Below are 15,901 nucleotides of genomic sequence, written 5' to 3' on the forward strand. Positions count from 1 at the left end.
AACCAGTGATTTATAAATGTTTCTTCTATGGGTATCAGTGTAACTCTTGGGCTGTCTAGCTTGGAGATCATCTTTCCAAGCACTTCATTTTATAAATTAGAGAACTGAGACCTAGGGAAGGAGTGTGAGTAGTCCAAAAGTCCTACAAGTAGAAAGTAACAAAGTGACCCTCCTACTCTCTCTGATCAGGTCCTGCTTTCTCTATCCTTCCTGGGTGTCCCCCATGAGATCCTGGAGGTCCCCATATAGAAGCAGCAGGATAGACAAGTGGCCTGAAGAGTGAAGGCATCTCTGTCTTAGTCATCCATCCAAGAAGCAGAATATCTCAATTCTCCACCTATTATATATAGCTGGATGACTCTGGGCAGGTTCCTTCATCTCTACCTGCCTCTATTTCCTCATCTCTTAAACAGGGGTCATTTGTGAGGATTGAGATAACATTTGTACATATATTTCCAATTATTAACCCAATAGCTGCATCTGTCTCTCCCTGGAGAAGATGGAAGGTCTTCCAAAATGTGGCAGAATTTCCACTGACCACCAGAGGGGAAGAGAAAAGGAAACATCTGAGCTTCATGGGAGGGAGATGGAGAAGACATTCAGGTGAGTGGGGATAGGGTGGAGGTTTCTGAGGTCTCAATAGTGCCCCCAGAGGATGAAAGGGGTGTATCCTGGGGCTCAGCTTGGAGGGTGGGGTTGCTACAAAAAATAATAAATGAATGAATGAATGAGAAAGAAAAAGTAACTCAATACAAAGGTTATGGAAACATGCATTTACAGAAACATGGAAAAGATTGATTATGGATGACTTATCAGAAGAGAACTTTCCAAAAAAACTAATGATATTGTACACAGTATTATGCCTGATTTATATGTATAAAACACCAATGATCAGCATTGAATTCATTTTTATGTTGAAGGGTTCAAGATCCTGATATCTCTATGGAATCAATATCATCTTCTTTATAGTCTAGGAATATAAAGACTATAAACATTAATGCCTATCTTCAAGAAGGCAATCAAATGCCTTTAATTTTTTAATTAAATAAAGATGTTGAGATCATACCTGTTGCTGGTCAGAATTAAATCTTAAGTAATAATATGAAAAAGTTTCTGAATGTCTACTCAAGAGGCTAGAGTATAATAGACTTCAACTCAGAAAGACTTGGGAAATAAAGATTCAACATTTAGAGATGTTTCTGATAATAAAACTTTAAAATATAATTTTAGCAGTTAATAGATTACATATAAGTTAACTAAGAATCTCAATGTTGAATAAGTGACTTTACATAAAGTTTCTCCAATGGGGTGCTGAGCTGGAATTAAATCTCCTGCTCCCTATTTCAGTGTTCACAAAAGTACATATAAAGAAATTAATTGAAGCTTAAAAATCTTAATAGGACTAATGCAACTACGAGACTTGTGCAAAGTACTTAATATAGATCATATTGAAGAATGTTGTAGGTTTGTAAGGGAATGGGAAAGTATGTCCTGTAAAAGTAAGTTGATATTTTTATTTTCAAACATATGATTAGTTTTCATCAGACCTCTACAAGATTTGACAATACATTTGATATACGAAGAAAATGCAGCGTTGAAGATGGTAAGTTTCCAGTCACCCGGGTTTAATTCTTGGAGTCATCCTCAACTTCCTGAAGGAAGATACAATCAAGGAAACTGAGAAGGAGCAATCAGACACATAAAAGGAATGAACAGGCTATATATAGGCCATAGAGAGGCCAAGAGCAATGAGAACTGAAAAAAGGCCATTAGATTTGACAATTAGGAAATCAATGGAGAGAATACCTTCATTTTAATGATAAAATCAGAAAGTTACATTGCAGAGAGTTTTGAATGAATTAAGAGAAGAGGAAATGGAGACAGATTGTAGACAAGTTAAGTTAAACCAGAAAGGGGAGGAAGATAGAGGATGACAGTTAATCAGGATAGATTAAATGACAGGCTGGGTTTTTTGGTGGTGGTTTGTTTTTTTTCATTGTTTTTTAAGAATGGATGAAATGTAACCATATTTGTAGGCAGTGGGCAAACAGTCAATATATATAGGGAGAAATTGAAGATTGCTGAAAGAATGGGAATGATTAAGGTGAAGTAGCAATCTACAGGAAGAGATGAGATGTAATGAAATTAGGAGTACCCATAGAGAGGTTTTCCATGTCAAGAATAACAACTACCATCTCATATGAGACAGAGTTGAATGATGATATGGGAGATAGTAGAGGAAGAAATCTGACTTATGTGAGATGAAGAGGAGGGGGGAAAAAAGAAATCTCTCAGCAAATGGCCTCAATTGAGATGGTGAGGGAAAGAATGTTTTGTATAGGGATGAAAGAATTTAGAATAACATCACTGGTAAATGTGAAAAAACATTATTTTGCTGCAGCAAATGCTTAATTGAGATTATATAGCATAAATATGTAGTAGACTCCCAAGCAATGTCTTCACTACACACATGTTGAATACAATTAAGGTCATAGATGTATAATCTTTTAAAATCCCTCAGTGAGGGGAATGGCATGGAATGAATTTCAACTTAAACCATTCTTGTAAATTCTTACACTTCAAAAGACTTACTTCTTCACCAAGAAAAAGAAAGAATTTTTTAAATACACAAAAGATGAAGGATCAGGGCAATTTTATCACTAATTCATTAAATTTGATGCCCACTTTTTAAAAACAAACTATCATATATCATCTTTTCTGCTCTTTATATCTTGAAATATGTGTCTTTTCATGATTAAGTTCATAATTTTAAAAAAATTTAAGGATCAACATAAATGGTGTTTATATCCATAGGTTCAAACTGGGTATGACTTGGAAAAACCAACATGATTCCAAATCATTCCCATTCCAAAAGAGACCATGACAGTTCTTGATATACTCTGAGAACTCATCTTCCTGGAGAGTGGAAGAAAAAATAATATTGGTTTGTTGCAGTTTATCTGACTCCCAGTTGCCATCTAGAGAATACAAGCTCATGTGTGCCTCATGATTAGAACAGAACTTTGAAATCTTCCATAATCTATACCAATTTACCTGAACCTAGCACAAGGTATTATTCTGGGAGACATAATCCAATATATTTGTGGCAAAATCCCATACACTATCAGTGGGTTTACAAAGTTAAATAATTTAATCAGGTAGAAGAGTCATGAGGAAGAAATTATAATGGGCACCATAAACCTTTAATGATATAATGGAATAGAAGAGAGAGTTTTAGATATGAAGTTAAGAAGTACTGGGTTTGAAACCTGCCAACATTTATTAAACATGTGACCAAGAGAAGGTCCCTTACCTTTCCACAACTTTGTTTTACAGCACCTACATCACAGGGTAGTTGTAGGTACAAATATGGGAAATCAATATGTAATAAATATTACCTATTATAAGATAATCAATGCAACATAAATGTCATTATATTTTGTATATTTTTCTTTAAAATCCAACAAAATATTAGTATTCATGATATGATAATTGTACAAAAACCTTTGAATCATTGTATTCTTCCTTGTTCTTATTGTAAGTTGTTTAAAAGAAAATGTTTGCCCTAATCTGTATTTTAATTCAAATTTACATATGAATGGCAGTTCAAATCTCCAAGTTCAAAAGCCATTGACAATGATTATCTCATTCACTTCCAACAACTCTGAGAGATAAGCAGAGCAGGTCTTATTATTTTCACAGAAATGGGGAAACTGAGAATAAGAGGCTAAACAACTCTGCTTGGGGTCAAACGGCTATTTAGTTGGCAAAAGCCCCATTAGAATTTAGGATAAAACTAGTTTCCTTTTAACCACTATGCAGACCACCATATGATTAAAATCTTCCAAATGCATTTCCCCTGACACTGAAATCCCGTAAATATCAATGCCAAGGCAGTGACTGTATATTTAGAACCAAGATTAAATTATCTGAATGTGTCTGGCACTGCCAAGTACTGACATCCTTGTCACTGTGCATTCAACACCTCTGCCATCAGTTAAAGCAAGGGAAAGGCAAAAAATACAGCAACACCAGAATGACATGTAGTAAGTACAAAGCAACGGTAAGAGTGACAGAGACTTGAAGTTACAGTCTCATGTGATATGATAGAGCATGTAATGGAACTGAAATTCCCCTCCTTGTAAGTAAGAGTTTCAGTTTTGTAAGTTTTTTAGAATTCTGCATTATGTTTGACAGTTTGGTTTCACATCAATGGCTGATTCCATAATGCTAATGGAATAAGAAGATGAAACATCAATGAGAAAGGCAAACGTGCTGGATTCAACATGATTTCCTATGGGAAATTATCTTTTTCACATTGTTATGAAATTTTAGGGGTCATCCTGATAGAAATTTTTTCAACTCAGCTTCTAAAATATATTTGCAGAGCTCTTTCAGAGTATGTCTTGGGGCAGGTATGTGTTGGAGCAGACCAGGGACAAATAAAACAGTGGGAAAGAAGCTATGTCATTGTGTTTTTTCAGTACAATCAATATTTATTAAGTCTCTGCTTCTGTTCTTTTCCTACTTTCTCCACACGAAGTGTTTCTACAGAGTGAAATTTGCTTTAGAAGAGGACTACTTTTTTCCTTAACTGCCATTTGATCATGAGAGAAGGTACCATAAACTATTGTAAGATTTTTTTTTAAGGATTGTAATTAAAATATTTATAGTGTTTCTCTTTGTAGTGGCAAAGAACTGGGATGGTTGAACAAGTTATGGTATATGATCATGTTGGAATACTACTGTGCTATAAGAAATGAAGAACTCAATGATTTTAGAAAGACATGGATAAACTTGCACGAAATAATGAAAAGTGAAATGAGCAGAACCAAGAGAATATTGTATGCAGTAACCACAATATTGTTTTTAAAACAATGATTTGAGTAACCAAATCATTTTGATTATTATACATACTGAAATTGATTATAAATAACATATGAAGGAAGATACTATCTCCACCCAGAAAAGAGTTGATAAATAGAAGCATATATAGAATAATTTTACATATTTATGTTTTTTTGTGTCTAATAGTAGCCATCTTTATGGCATAGGTAAGAGAAGAAAAAAGGAGAAAAAGAAACTCACATGATAACTTCATTTTAAACTTAAGAGGAATAACAAATTGTACATAATTTTCAGTTTCTTGTTTAATTTTCTTTTTTTCCCTACTATGTCATAGAAATGCAGGTTTTATCTCATAATTAAAAGTAAATAATTTTTATTATTGTAAACTTTTAAAGAATTCTTCTGATCTGTATTTTAAATAAAAAACATACTTGTATAATAGCTTACATATCTGATTGACATTATTTCATTGAGATAAATCATACCTGACATTTTTCACTTTCCAACTTGCCAATAGTATCATTATCAATACCATTCCCATATATGCAAGAATGGGCTTAGCCCTGAATTCTAGTTCTAGCTCAACTACTTGCTATAATTTCTGTCACTTTGGGCAAATTTCAGAATTCAATACTGATTATATTGTTTACAAGTTGGGTGCTATTAGGCAAACCACTTAACTTCAGAATCTCAGTTTCTTTACCTTTGAAAATGGGTTAAAAGTACTGATACTAACTCACAAGTTCTTCTTACATTCAAATGAGACAATATAGATAAAATAATAACAATAAACTATAAAAACCTTTTTTAGGTAATATAGTTTCTGGAACCTCTCTACCATCCCTCCTCACACTGGCAGATTAGAGCCCCAGAAGGTAGCTAATACATCATCTCTGGGTTCTGAAGGACCTAAAATGACTGGGGGCAGTTCTCTAATAATGGCTCACAAAGTCACAACAGTATGCTTCCAGATATAATTATCAGTTATTTCAATTAATCAGCTAGATAATTATTATTTAGAAGGGGATGTTTACTATAATGGAGTAAAAAAATTGGCATAAAACATTTTCCCAAAAGTATATAACATAACCCACCCACAAGAGTATAGAGTCCAACAGCAAGTAGATTCAATTCAAGATGGTAAAGAGTGGTAAAGGGTTAACTCACAGTGTCTAATTTTTGGAAATATTTTTCTCCCATTCGTGAAGAATTTGAGAAAGTCCTCTTGAGCATATTGAGCTTTTCTGCTGAATTCCTTATGGAATATTAAAATTGCATTCCTTCTATGTGTCTCCTTTGTGCTTGACTATTGATGCCAACATTGTCACCAATAAATGATATTCAAAGAAAAACATGAAGACATTCCATGAAAATGTCTAAATTCTCTAGCTGTCTGAAGTCAACAATGTCCTCTTTTGGTCAAGGGTAAAAGAGGCAGAGATCAAGACCAAGGTACTATTTTTCTGTTGTTTTTATTATAATGTCAACAACCTAGGGAAGGTCCCAGTGTTGAAATCTCCTCCACCAATGGAGTAAACAAAATAAGTTAAGAACATTTTGCAAAATTCAAATATAGTAGGCAAATGAAATGTATTAAAAAATATATAAAGGGGAGAATCGAGCTAGTTCAATTTCAATTTCAAAAGTTCATTCTCTCCTCTACAGTAACAAGAGAGAGAGACAAAAAACTTTTTTCCACATCCATCCAAAAGGTGACTCTATGCCTTCTCCTCTTCCCTCTTGCTTTGTCTCTATTCTCTACACCCTTGCACATGTCTGAAATCTATAGAGTCCAAAGCTGTTATTTAATCTCTTCTGCTACTCTGAACTCCTACTATGGCAGCAGAAACACATAGTATCTGGCATATTTTCATTCTTGTGTTTGAATAGTTCAATGTAACTCAAAGGAAAATTTAAGAGGGATGTGTTTGTTATGTCCTCAATAGAAGCTCTTGTTTTTGTAAAGTCCACAAGTCTCAATCATCTCCCATTTTGCCTCGTGGTGATAGTTGAAAGCAACCTCCCAAATGGAAAAATTATTCATCACTTTGAAGGATTGAGCAGTTCACTGAAATAGAGTAAATGCTATTTCCCTATATTCCCAGCTGCTAGTGCCTTCTTCTCTGAGAAGTAAATTGTATCCAGTTTTTTATATATTGTGTCTCCCATTAGATTGCAATTTCCTTGAGAACAGGGACCATCTTTTGCTTCTGTGCCCAGAACTTAGCAGAGTGTCTGACATAGAATAACATTTAACAAATATTGACTGGTTAATTTTCTTAGTTCTCTTTAATTCAGTATGCATCATGATGATTTATCATCTATCATTATTTAACCACACAATTCACCCATTAAAAGGAGCATACCAGTAGGGCAATTTTATAAACCATTCTTGCAAAATAAGCTGAGTCAGAAAATACAATGCAAGTACACCCGCATTCACACTCAAACCCACTCAAACTCAGAACAACAAAATACATTATGTGTAACAAGTCATAATAGCAAAGTTCATTGTCCAACTAACTGAAAAAAAGGGACTGTCTTTAGTTGTTCCAAGAACTTAAGATAATCATACATACTTCTGTTTAAAAGCAATTGATGATGCAGAAGATAGATCTCTAAGTCTGGAAACAGGAAGATATGAGTTTAAAAGTAGCCTCTCTAAAATATGGTTGTAAGACTCTGGAAAAATTATCTTTTATCTGCCTCAGTTTCCCTATCTATAAAATCACAATTATACTAGCTTTTACCTCACAGAGTTAGTTTGAATATCCAATAAGATAAGTATTTAGCACATAGTATGGAATTATATAAAAAGTTTATTCTCTTATTCTGTCTTTGACAGTGGGGTCACCATGCAGAGATAAGTCTAAAAATAATGCATGGTACATTTTGCAGAATCTGGACTAGGAGTTTAGCTAGGCTTGGATTCAATACCACCTCCCCACTCTTCTTCCTTAAACCCTGGAACTTTCTAATTTTGTGATCATGCTCACTTAATTTCTCAGAGATTTACTTTCTAGTCTATGTTGTGAAAATCAAATGAGATAGTAATAATCAAAAAAGTTTGAAAATCTAAATAACTATATAATTATTATTGATGAAGGCAATGTGGTACAAGTACAGATAGTGGCGTTAGCTAGCCTCAAAGCAGCACTCCAGGGTTTGAGTCCTGCCTCTGATACAAACTCTGAGCAAGTTATTTAATCTCTCCTTGTTATAGAATGTTGTTGAAGAAGAGAAGAAAACAAGTATTATTTAAGGATCAAATATACGCCAAACACTATGCAAAGAATAGGATCAAACCTACGAGGTAAGTATAATTATTATCCCCATGTTATAAATGAGGAAACTGAAGCAGACAGAGGTTAAGTGATTTGTCCATTATCACATAGCTAGTAAGTTTACGAGACTGGATTTTGAACTCAGGTCCTCAGGATTCCTTAGCTCTCAGCCACCTAGCTTCCTCTAAGTCTATAAGTTGCAGGGCAAAGTATTTACCTGCATTGGCTAAGGATTTCCAAAACTGGAAGTTCCTTAAACAATGAAAGCACAAGGTCTCATCACTATTCTTATTGTTTATTTGCATCATTTTATGCTGAGATGTTATTTTCAGTGGTATTTTTTTACATTTTACTGCAGTGTAAAATTATCTACCACATTTGGAGATCAGTTTAGAAAATTATACTACAGCAAATCATTGAAAAGATTTTTTTTCTTTTTGATAGGACTCATGCCACAGTGGCATTAGGACCAAATTGATATATTATAAATTTTGAATTTCATTAAGAACCACTTAAAGAACCACAACATTTAGTAAAATATTTGATGAGAAATATTTACAGAATATTATTAATGGACCTCCAATCACTAAGTATAATTGAATTAAAAAGCAATTTTGAAGACTAAGAAGTGAACAAATCATTGTAAGCCACTCAGATAAAAAAGAATAAACAAATAATCTGCAAACTCAGAAAGGGCAGATATGAAAATCTAATTAATCACCGAAATTAAAGAATATAGTCATTAGTTAACCTAATTGTCCAGCATTGAAATTGTTGAGTAAAGTTTAGTGGGAGTTTATTTGAACTAAATTGTTGAATTAAATTCTTTCAAATAATTGACACAAGAAAAGTAAAATTTTATATTTGAAGTAATTATAGACAAATAAAGATCAAATAGATTAAGAAAATTAAAGAAATGCTTCCCGGATAAACCAAAGAAATTCTGAGTTTCCAATGGTTAATAGACAACAGGGAGTATCTTGAATGTATCATGACAACTGTGTATGTACTGTTAGCCCAGTCTTGGATTTCCATATTCAATGTTTGTCTGAATTACATTTCAAACCAGATGAGAGTGGTAAAAAGTCACATTAATAATTAAAATGCTGATTAACTAAATTTTATATTTTCTCTTGTCAAAGTTTCTTTATTTGTTTTGCTTTTACAAAGCTATGGGTTTAAGTGACTCAAGGTCACACAAGCTAGTAAATATCAAAAATCTGAAGCTGAATTTGAACTCAGATCTTCCTGAATCCAGGGTGGCCACTCTATTCATTGCACTACCTAACTTCCCCCTCTTTTGTCAAAGTTGCTGGGGTTTCACAGGTTCCACAAATAATGCTCAACTCTTGGTCATATTCTTCAGTGTAAGTCACATTTTCCATTGCAAATAGTCCCAAAAGAGAATGTCCTACTTACTTTGTTTCAATTATATCTGAGATAAAGTCAGAAAGGATTTATCCAGTATTCAATCAATTCAGGCATGTACATTCAGTCTCTTGTTGAGTCCTGAAATTATTTTTTTTAATTTTCCCTTTCCCTAAAATCTCCCATCCAGTAATTTACCAAACCTAGCAAATTCATTTCTGTAGCATTCCTCAACTTATCCCAGTACATGTCCTCATTATCATCCATCTCTATATCCAGTTTTACAATTTACCCTCTGGAATACATCTTTTGTAAAAATGTCAAGATATTCTATTTACATATAGATCTGATGATGGCATTTCTCTGCCTAAAAATCTTCAGTGATGTTTCTCTTATTTCCTGAGTAAAGATCAAACTCTTTTTACTAAGCAAAGTCTTTCTACAATGTAATGCAATGTAACCTTTCCAGGCTTATCTCAAAATAAAATCTTCCATTCACTCTTAATTTTCATAAAACTGACAATAAACTATAGTAATAAACATTTATATTATGAAAGTTATAATAATAAACTTTGAAAAATTCTTTACATGAAACACTTTTGTTTGATCTTCTCAATAACCCTATAATAGAGGTACTGGTATTATTTCCATTTTACAGATAAAGAAACTTAGGCAAACAAAGGTTAAGTGACTTGCACAATATTACATATCTAATAAATGGCTAAGGAAGGATTTGAACAGAATTTAAGTGACTTATCGACTATTACATATCTAATAATTGGCTAAGGAAGTGTTTTTTCCTGACTCCAAGTTCAATGCTTTTTCTACTATGCCACCTAGCTGCTATCAACTATTCTCTTCTTACAATATGCAAAGGTTTTGTATCCTTTCTTCAAGTTATTTCTTTGTCTGAGATGTCTTTCATTTGTTGACTTCCTATCCAACCTTCACAAATTCACAAATATGCAAAATCTTGGATTTGGAAAGAACCTGAAAGGTGATCTAATCCAAAACTGAGTGACACCTGAGAACAGAAGAGAGTTCAAGGAGAAAAGCAACGAAATATAATTAGAACATATATGGAGAGAAACCATCATTCAAAATATTGCTCTAAGTCCTCCTGATCAGGACCTGTATCCATGTCAGTGTTGCAAAGACCCAAAGACTATACAGGTCTTTGAGGAGAGTTGCTCACTGTAGGGAAGGGGTGGAACTCCAATGCTTCAAATATGAATCCTAAGTGTCTCTACTACCTACTCTGTAATTAAACTTTTCATATTTTGAGGCTTGGGAACTTGTGTGCCTATCAGGGGAGTTTTGATAGGTCTTGCTGACCTTCAAGGAATGCTAGGCCCTGAAATTTCCAGATCATAGACAGACAGACATACAGACATATGATCTAGAGATAGAGATAGAGATAGAGATAGAGATAGAGATAGATAGAGATAGAGATAGAGATAGAGACAGAGACAGAGACAGAGATAGAGATAGAGATGATAAAGAGAGATAGAGAAAGAGATAAATATAGCTATAGTCAGTCTTTGTTATTGAATATAAACAATGTTATAAAGGGAAATTAAGTTTCCAATTCTGCCCAAAGATATTAAGCACTGATATAATGGCACTGGTATTCTAAAAAGCTTTGGCAGAAATAAAGTCAGGGCCTTCAAGAATAATGGCCAACTTGAAGGCAATGTTACATTTGTCATTTAAGGTTCTTTGCAACCTGGGCCTTTCCTAAATTTCCACTCTTCATATATTTTATTTTTCTCCTCATACTCTCTGGTCAAGCTAAATGTACTTACCTGCTGTGTCTTATACAAACATTCCATATCCTTTGCCCTTGATTATGATTTTGCACAGGTTATCCCCTATGCCTAGAATGCTCTTCTAACTCACCTTCACTTCTTAGCTGGCTTCCTCCAAGACTCAATTCAAATCCCATCATTTATAGGAAACCTTTTCCAGGTCCCACAGCTATTATCAACAGACAATTACAACATCATGAGACTCATGGGAAAACCATATTCATTACAAGAAGACATGAACATGCATATGGAACCCAAAGGGTCCACAGTCTTTACAGGAGTTGACATTTTTATAATAGCAGACAAAGGAAGAGGGCATACCAGAACTAGGAGTGACATGGGAATGGTAACAGGTAGAAAAAGTGGGAAAGAAGGCAATACCACTCCCTATGGAGAGAAGCAGGCTGATGGCAAAAAGCCTCATTCTTTTCTTTTCTCTATCTCTATCTCTATTATGAAGAGGAGGGTCTTGTTGTCTGCAAAGGACCCCAGCTGCACAGACATTATTCCAGCCTGACTGGTACCTGTCTTGCCTCCCAAAGACTCAGAGGGAGTCGAATTTGGGGCACAACCACATTAGGTCAACTGGGGGCAAGTTTATCTTTGACTCATTTGGGAGCTCCTTGTATGCTCTAGGTCCAGAGTTTTAGAAAATACAGCAACTCAAAAAGACAAGCAGGTGACAGCCCTTAACACTGCTAGCTAGAGTTTCCCCTCTGAGATCACCTTCCATCTACTCCTTAAATGTTTTATTTGCATGTTGTCCCATACATTGGAATATGAGCCCTTTTAGTAACTACGTGGTACATTGGACAGAGGATTGAAGTCAGCAAGAACCGAATTCAAATATGAGCTGATAGAACAGTATAACGTGCAACCCTGGGTAAGCCACCTAACACCAGCTTGCCTCAGTTTCCACGTCTACAAAATAGAGAAAACCATAGTACTTATATTGTAAGAATCAAATCAGATAATACAGGTAAATGATTAGTACATACCTGGCCTGTGGTAAGTGTTTAATAAAATCTTTTTTTTCCTTCTTTCACTGGGGGCAAAGGGAGTGTTTTTCATCTTATTTTTCCCCAGTACATAGCACAGTGCCTAATTATAATGTTTAATAAATCTTGGTAAATAACTGACCAAGCAGGAATAGATCTCAAGGACAGCAGAGGGGAACTCCCCAGGATAGACCATTAAAAACAAAGCAAGAGTTCCAACAGAAGGGGAATGTTTGGAGTCTACTCTAAATACATTACCTCTCAAACCAGAGCACGACATCAGACCCAAGTGAAAGAAAGCTACCTGATGAAGAAAAAAATGTTGATAATTACAGTAAATGTATTGATTCTTACCCCCCTCCCCTTATAAATCTACATCATAGGTGAAATCAGGCAAAAGAAATTCATAATAACTCATAGAAATACATGTGACAGACTTTGGTGGATATAAAAAAAGAAAAGGAAAAGAAATAAATGAGTATTTTTTCTTTTAAAACTCTATCTTTACTACCTGTGGAGAAGCAAAATGAAAGGAAAATCAAAGAAAAATATGCCACATAATAGAAATCTTAAATATTTAACATATTTATTAAATTTGATGTGCTTTATTTGGAGGGCTAAGGAAATAAAATGGTGAGATCTTAATAACATGCATCAATAACTAAGAAATCAGCTGCAAATTACCTAATTTTGTGGATTTGTCCATATAGAAACAAACTCAGATGTAAAATTAAGAACACTATATGAATACTGCCTCATGCAAGGAAAATGTTCATGTCTTTTTCAGAATGTACTACATCAGTCCCTTTTCAGAAATTTTAAGGGAAGACATCATCCCTTACATGCTTCCCTGAATCTCTCCTACAAGGATTTAACACTGATTGGAAAGGACCCACCTGGAGTCAGAAGCCTCTGAAAAGCTTTGGCCTAACTCTTCCCTAGTAGTTGAGAAAGCTGATGAGACAGACAATTCAGATGAATACTTGGAACCATAAGCCAAAGTCATGCACATCACCATGACTACAAATCTCACTCATGGCAAATATTATACAATCACAGAATCTTAAATGTGGAAGTAGCCTCAAAAGCCATTTAGTTCAATCTATATATGAACAAGAATCCAGCCATCATTTGAAGTGAAGAGGAACCTACTTCTTCCCAATATATCTCAAATCCTTTTTACCTTTTCATACTATGTATATATGCTTCATTAGCAAGATTTCCTAGAAGGACAATGTTGCATAATAATTTGCATGATAGACTAGGAGTCAGAAAAGCCTAAATTTAAATCTCTCCTCTTACACTCACTAACTGTACAACCATGGGCAAATCATTTAAATTGCTATTCCTCAGTTGCCTTATTTGCAAGATGAGGAAAATAATAACTGAAGGATCTGAAGGATCCAAAAATTGAGTTTAAATTTGAAGGAAGGTGGAGGTAAGGAAGAAGTGTACAGTAGAGAAGACAGAGATGGGAGATGGAATAACATGTACCAGAAATTGCAAGGGGTCAGCTTGTCTTCACTAAAGGATGTGATGATGCTTGTCCTCTATTCTTGAAGAAGACAATGACAACCAGGAAGGGATACCATGATGTGCACATGAATTGGATTTGAGTGAGAGGGTGTTATGCTAAACCACCAGCTTAACTTTCTCCTCCAGGGATCCAGTGGCCAGATATGAATCAGGATGATTGAAGATGACCCTGGATGCAAAGAAACCAAGGCTAAGTGACTTGCCCAAGGACACACAGATAGAGGCAAGTGTCTGAGGTCATATTTGAATTCAGGTCCTCCTGATTTCAGGACTGATGTTCTATCCACTAGGTCACTTAGCTGCTCTCTAAAGTATCTCTACCAAGAAAACCTCAAATGGAGTCATGAAATGTTGGACATTAACTAAAATACATTACTTTCGCAATTATCCCCTTTAACTAAAGTATGTATGAAGGGGACTAATAATCTGTAATATGCATGGATGGGTAGCATGGAGCCAGATTTTGGAAGGCTTGAAAGGTCAGGCATGCACACTGACACTAGAAAGGTATTAGAAATCTCAGAACTGGAAGAGAGCCCAGAAGTCATGTAGTATAACTACCACTTGAATACAAATCTGCAAAATATACCAAAAGGTTGTGCAACAAATAAATGAAGGTAAAGAATTTTTAAAAGAATTCAAGATGCACCAAAACATGAACAGCACTGTGCCATATACACTAAAGTGATACATAGAAAAAGAAGACTATATAGGCTGTAAAGGTACCTACATCCTAATGGGAGAGGGGAACTTTTGGATACCCAATTGACAGTGTTAGTTGAGAAGACCAGAGGGGGTGCTATGTATTCTATAAATTACACACACATAATATATATATATATATATATATATATATATATATATATATATATATATATTCTACATAGATATTCTATATCTACTCTACATAAATTCTATATCCACAATATTTTGAGGAAGAAAATAGAAAAAGTCATTATAAATCATAGATAGCAAAGTTTATTTTCTCTAAGAGGATAAAAAAATAAAAGTTTTTTTTTCAAATCAAACAATGAATTAATGCACCAATTTTCTCAGATATTGTGAGGCATATAGAAAATATAAGTAACATTTTGCAAACAACTCTCATGTCAAAATTCCCTTGAAAATTGCCTATTTGATACTTACTTGGCAAGGGTGATTCCATGATAAAGAAGGTGTTTTCCCCAGGGTGAGATTATCCATTGCACTGCTGATGGGCTGACCCCTGAAATTTCCCCAAATGCAGGAAACTTAAGTGCATAATTTGTAGTAGTAGTGAACTGTGGTCAGCTCTCCCCTGATTTTGTTTAAATAAAAGCTTTTAAAAAAAAAGAAAGAAAGAAAATTGCTGATTGTTGACCCAGACCTTTTCTTTTTAGCTTTTGACTTACCCGTTCATCTTTTTTCTCTGTATTGAACCTAAAGCTTCTTTGAGAGTGTCTTAAGTTATCCTCTTCTAGGCAAGATAGCAGGCAGCTAGTGGATAGAGAGCCAGATTGGAGTTGAAATCCAGTCTCAGATACTGACTTGCTGTCACTTAACCATGTATGCCTCAGTTTCCTCATCTGTCAAATGAACTCAAGAAGGAAATGGCAAACCAATCCAATATTTTTGCCAAGAAAATGCCAAAATGGGTCAAAGAATCAGACATGCCTAAAAAAAAGAACTTAACAAAAACAACAACATATGATTGGGACAGCATAGCAATAACTTGAGAGTTTTAAGACACCAGAATTAACTGATAATAATAGGAATGTATGCCATTTATATAATACTTTGTATGAGACTCATGCTTCCTCTTTAAATTTTGAACTCTTAAGAGCAGGATTTCTATGTACTAGTGCCCTTCCCTTGATTCTTAATATACAATACAACAATACAACACTTGAGCTATATGCATCAGAGTCATTCGGAGTCTTACTCTAAGATGACGCTGTCTTCACAAAAGTCATTCCAATACTTCATTATGGGAGTTGAACCAGCTTTCTCAAAGTCTACGCTAACTTACCACAATCTCTGAAGGTTCTACCTAATTGGAAAGACTCCAAATATAGACCAA

At 34.5% G+C, this 15,901-nt stretch overlaps 1 non-coding gene across 1 annotated transcript; it reads left to right on the plus strand.

The window, feature by feature from the left end:
- The first annotated feature begins 14,980 nt into the window (after positions 1-14,980).
- LOC141503751 (U1 spliceosomal RNA) lies at positions 14,981-15,142 on the plus strand. Its single transcript, XR_012473072.1, has one exon. It is a non-coding gene; the product is annotated as a U1 spliceosomal RNA (small nuclear RNA).
- Positions 15,143-15,901: the final 759 nt, after the last annotated feature.

This window comes from Macrotis lagotis, chromosome X (assembly GCF_037893015.1).
Source record: "Macrotis lagotis isolate mMagLag1 chromosome X, bilby.v1.9.chrom.fasta, whole genome shotgun sequence".
NCBI lineage: Eukaryota > Metazoa > Chordata > Mammalia > Peramelemorphia > Peramelidae > Macrotis > Macrotis lagotis.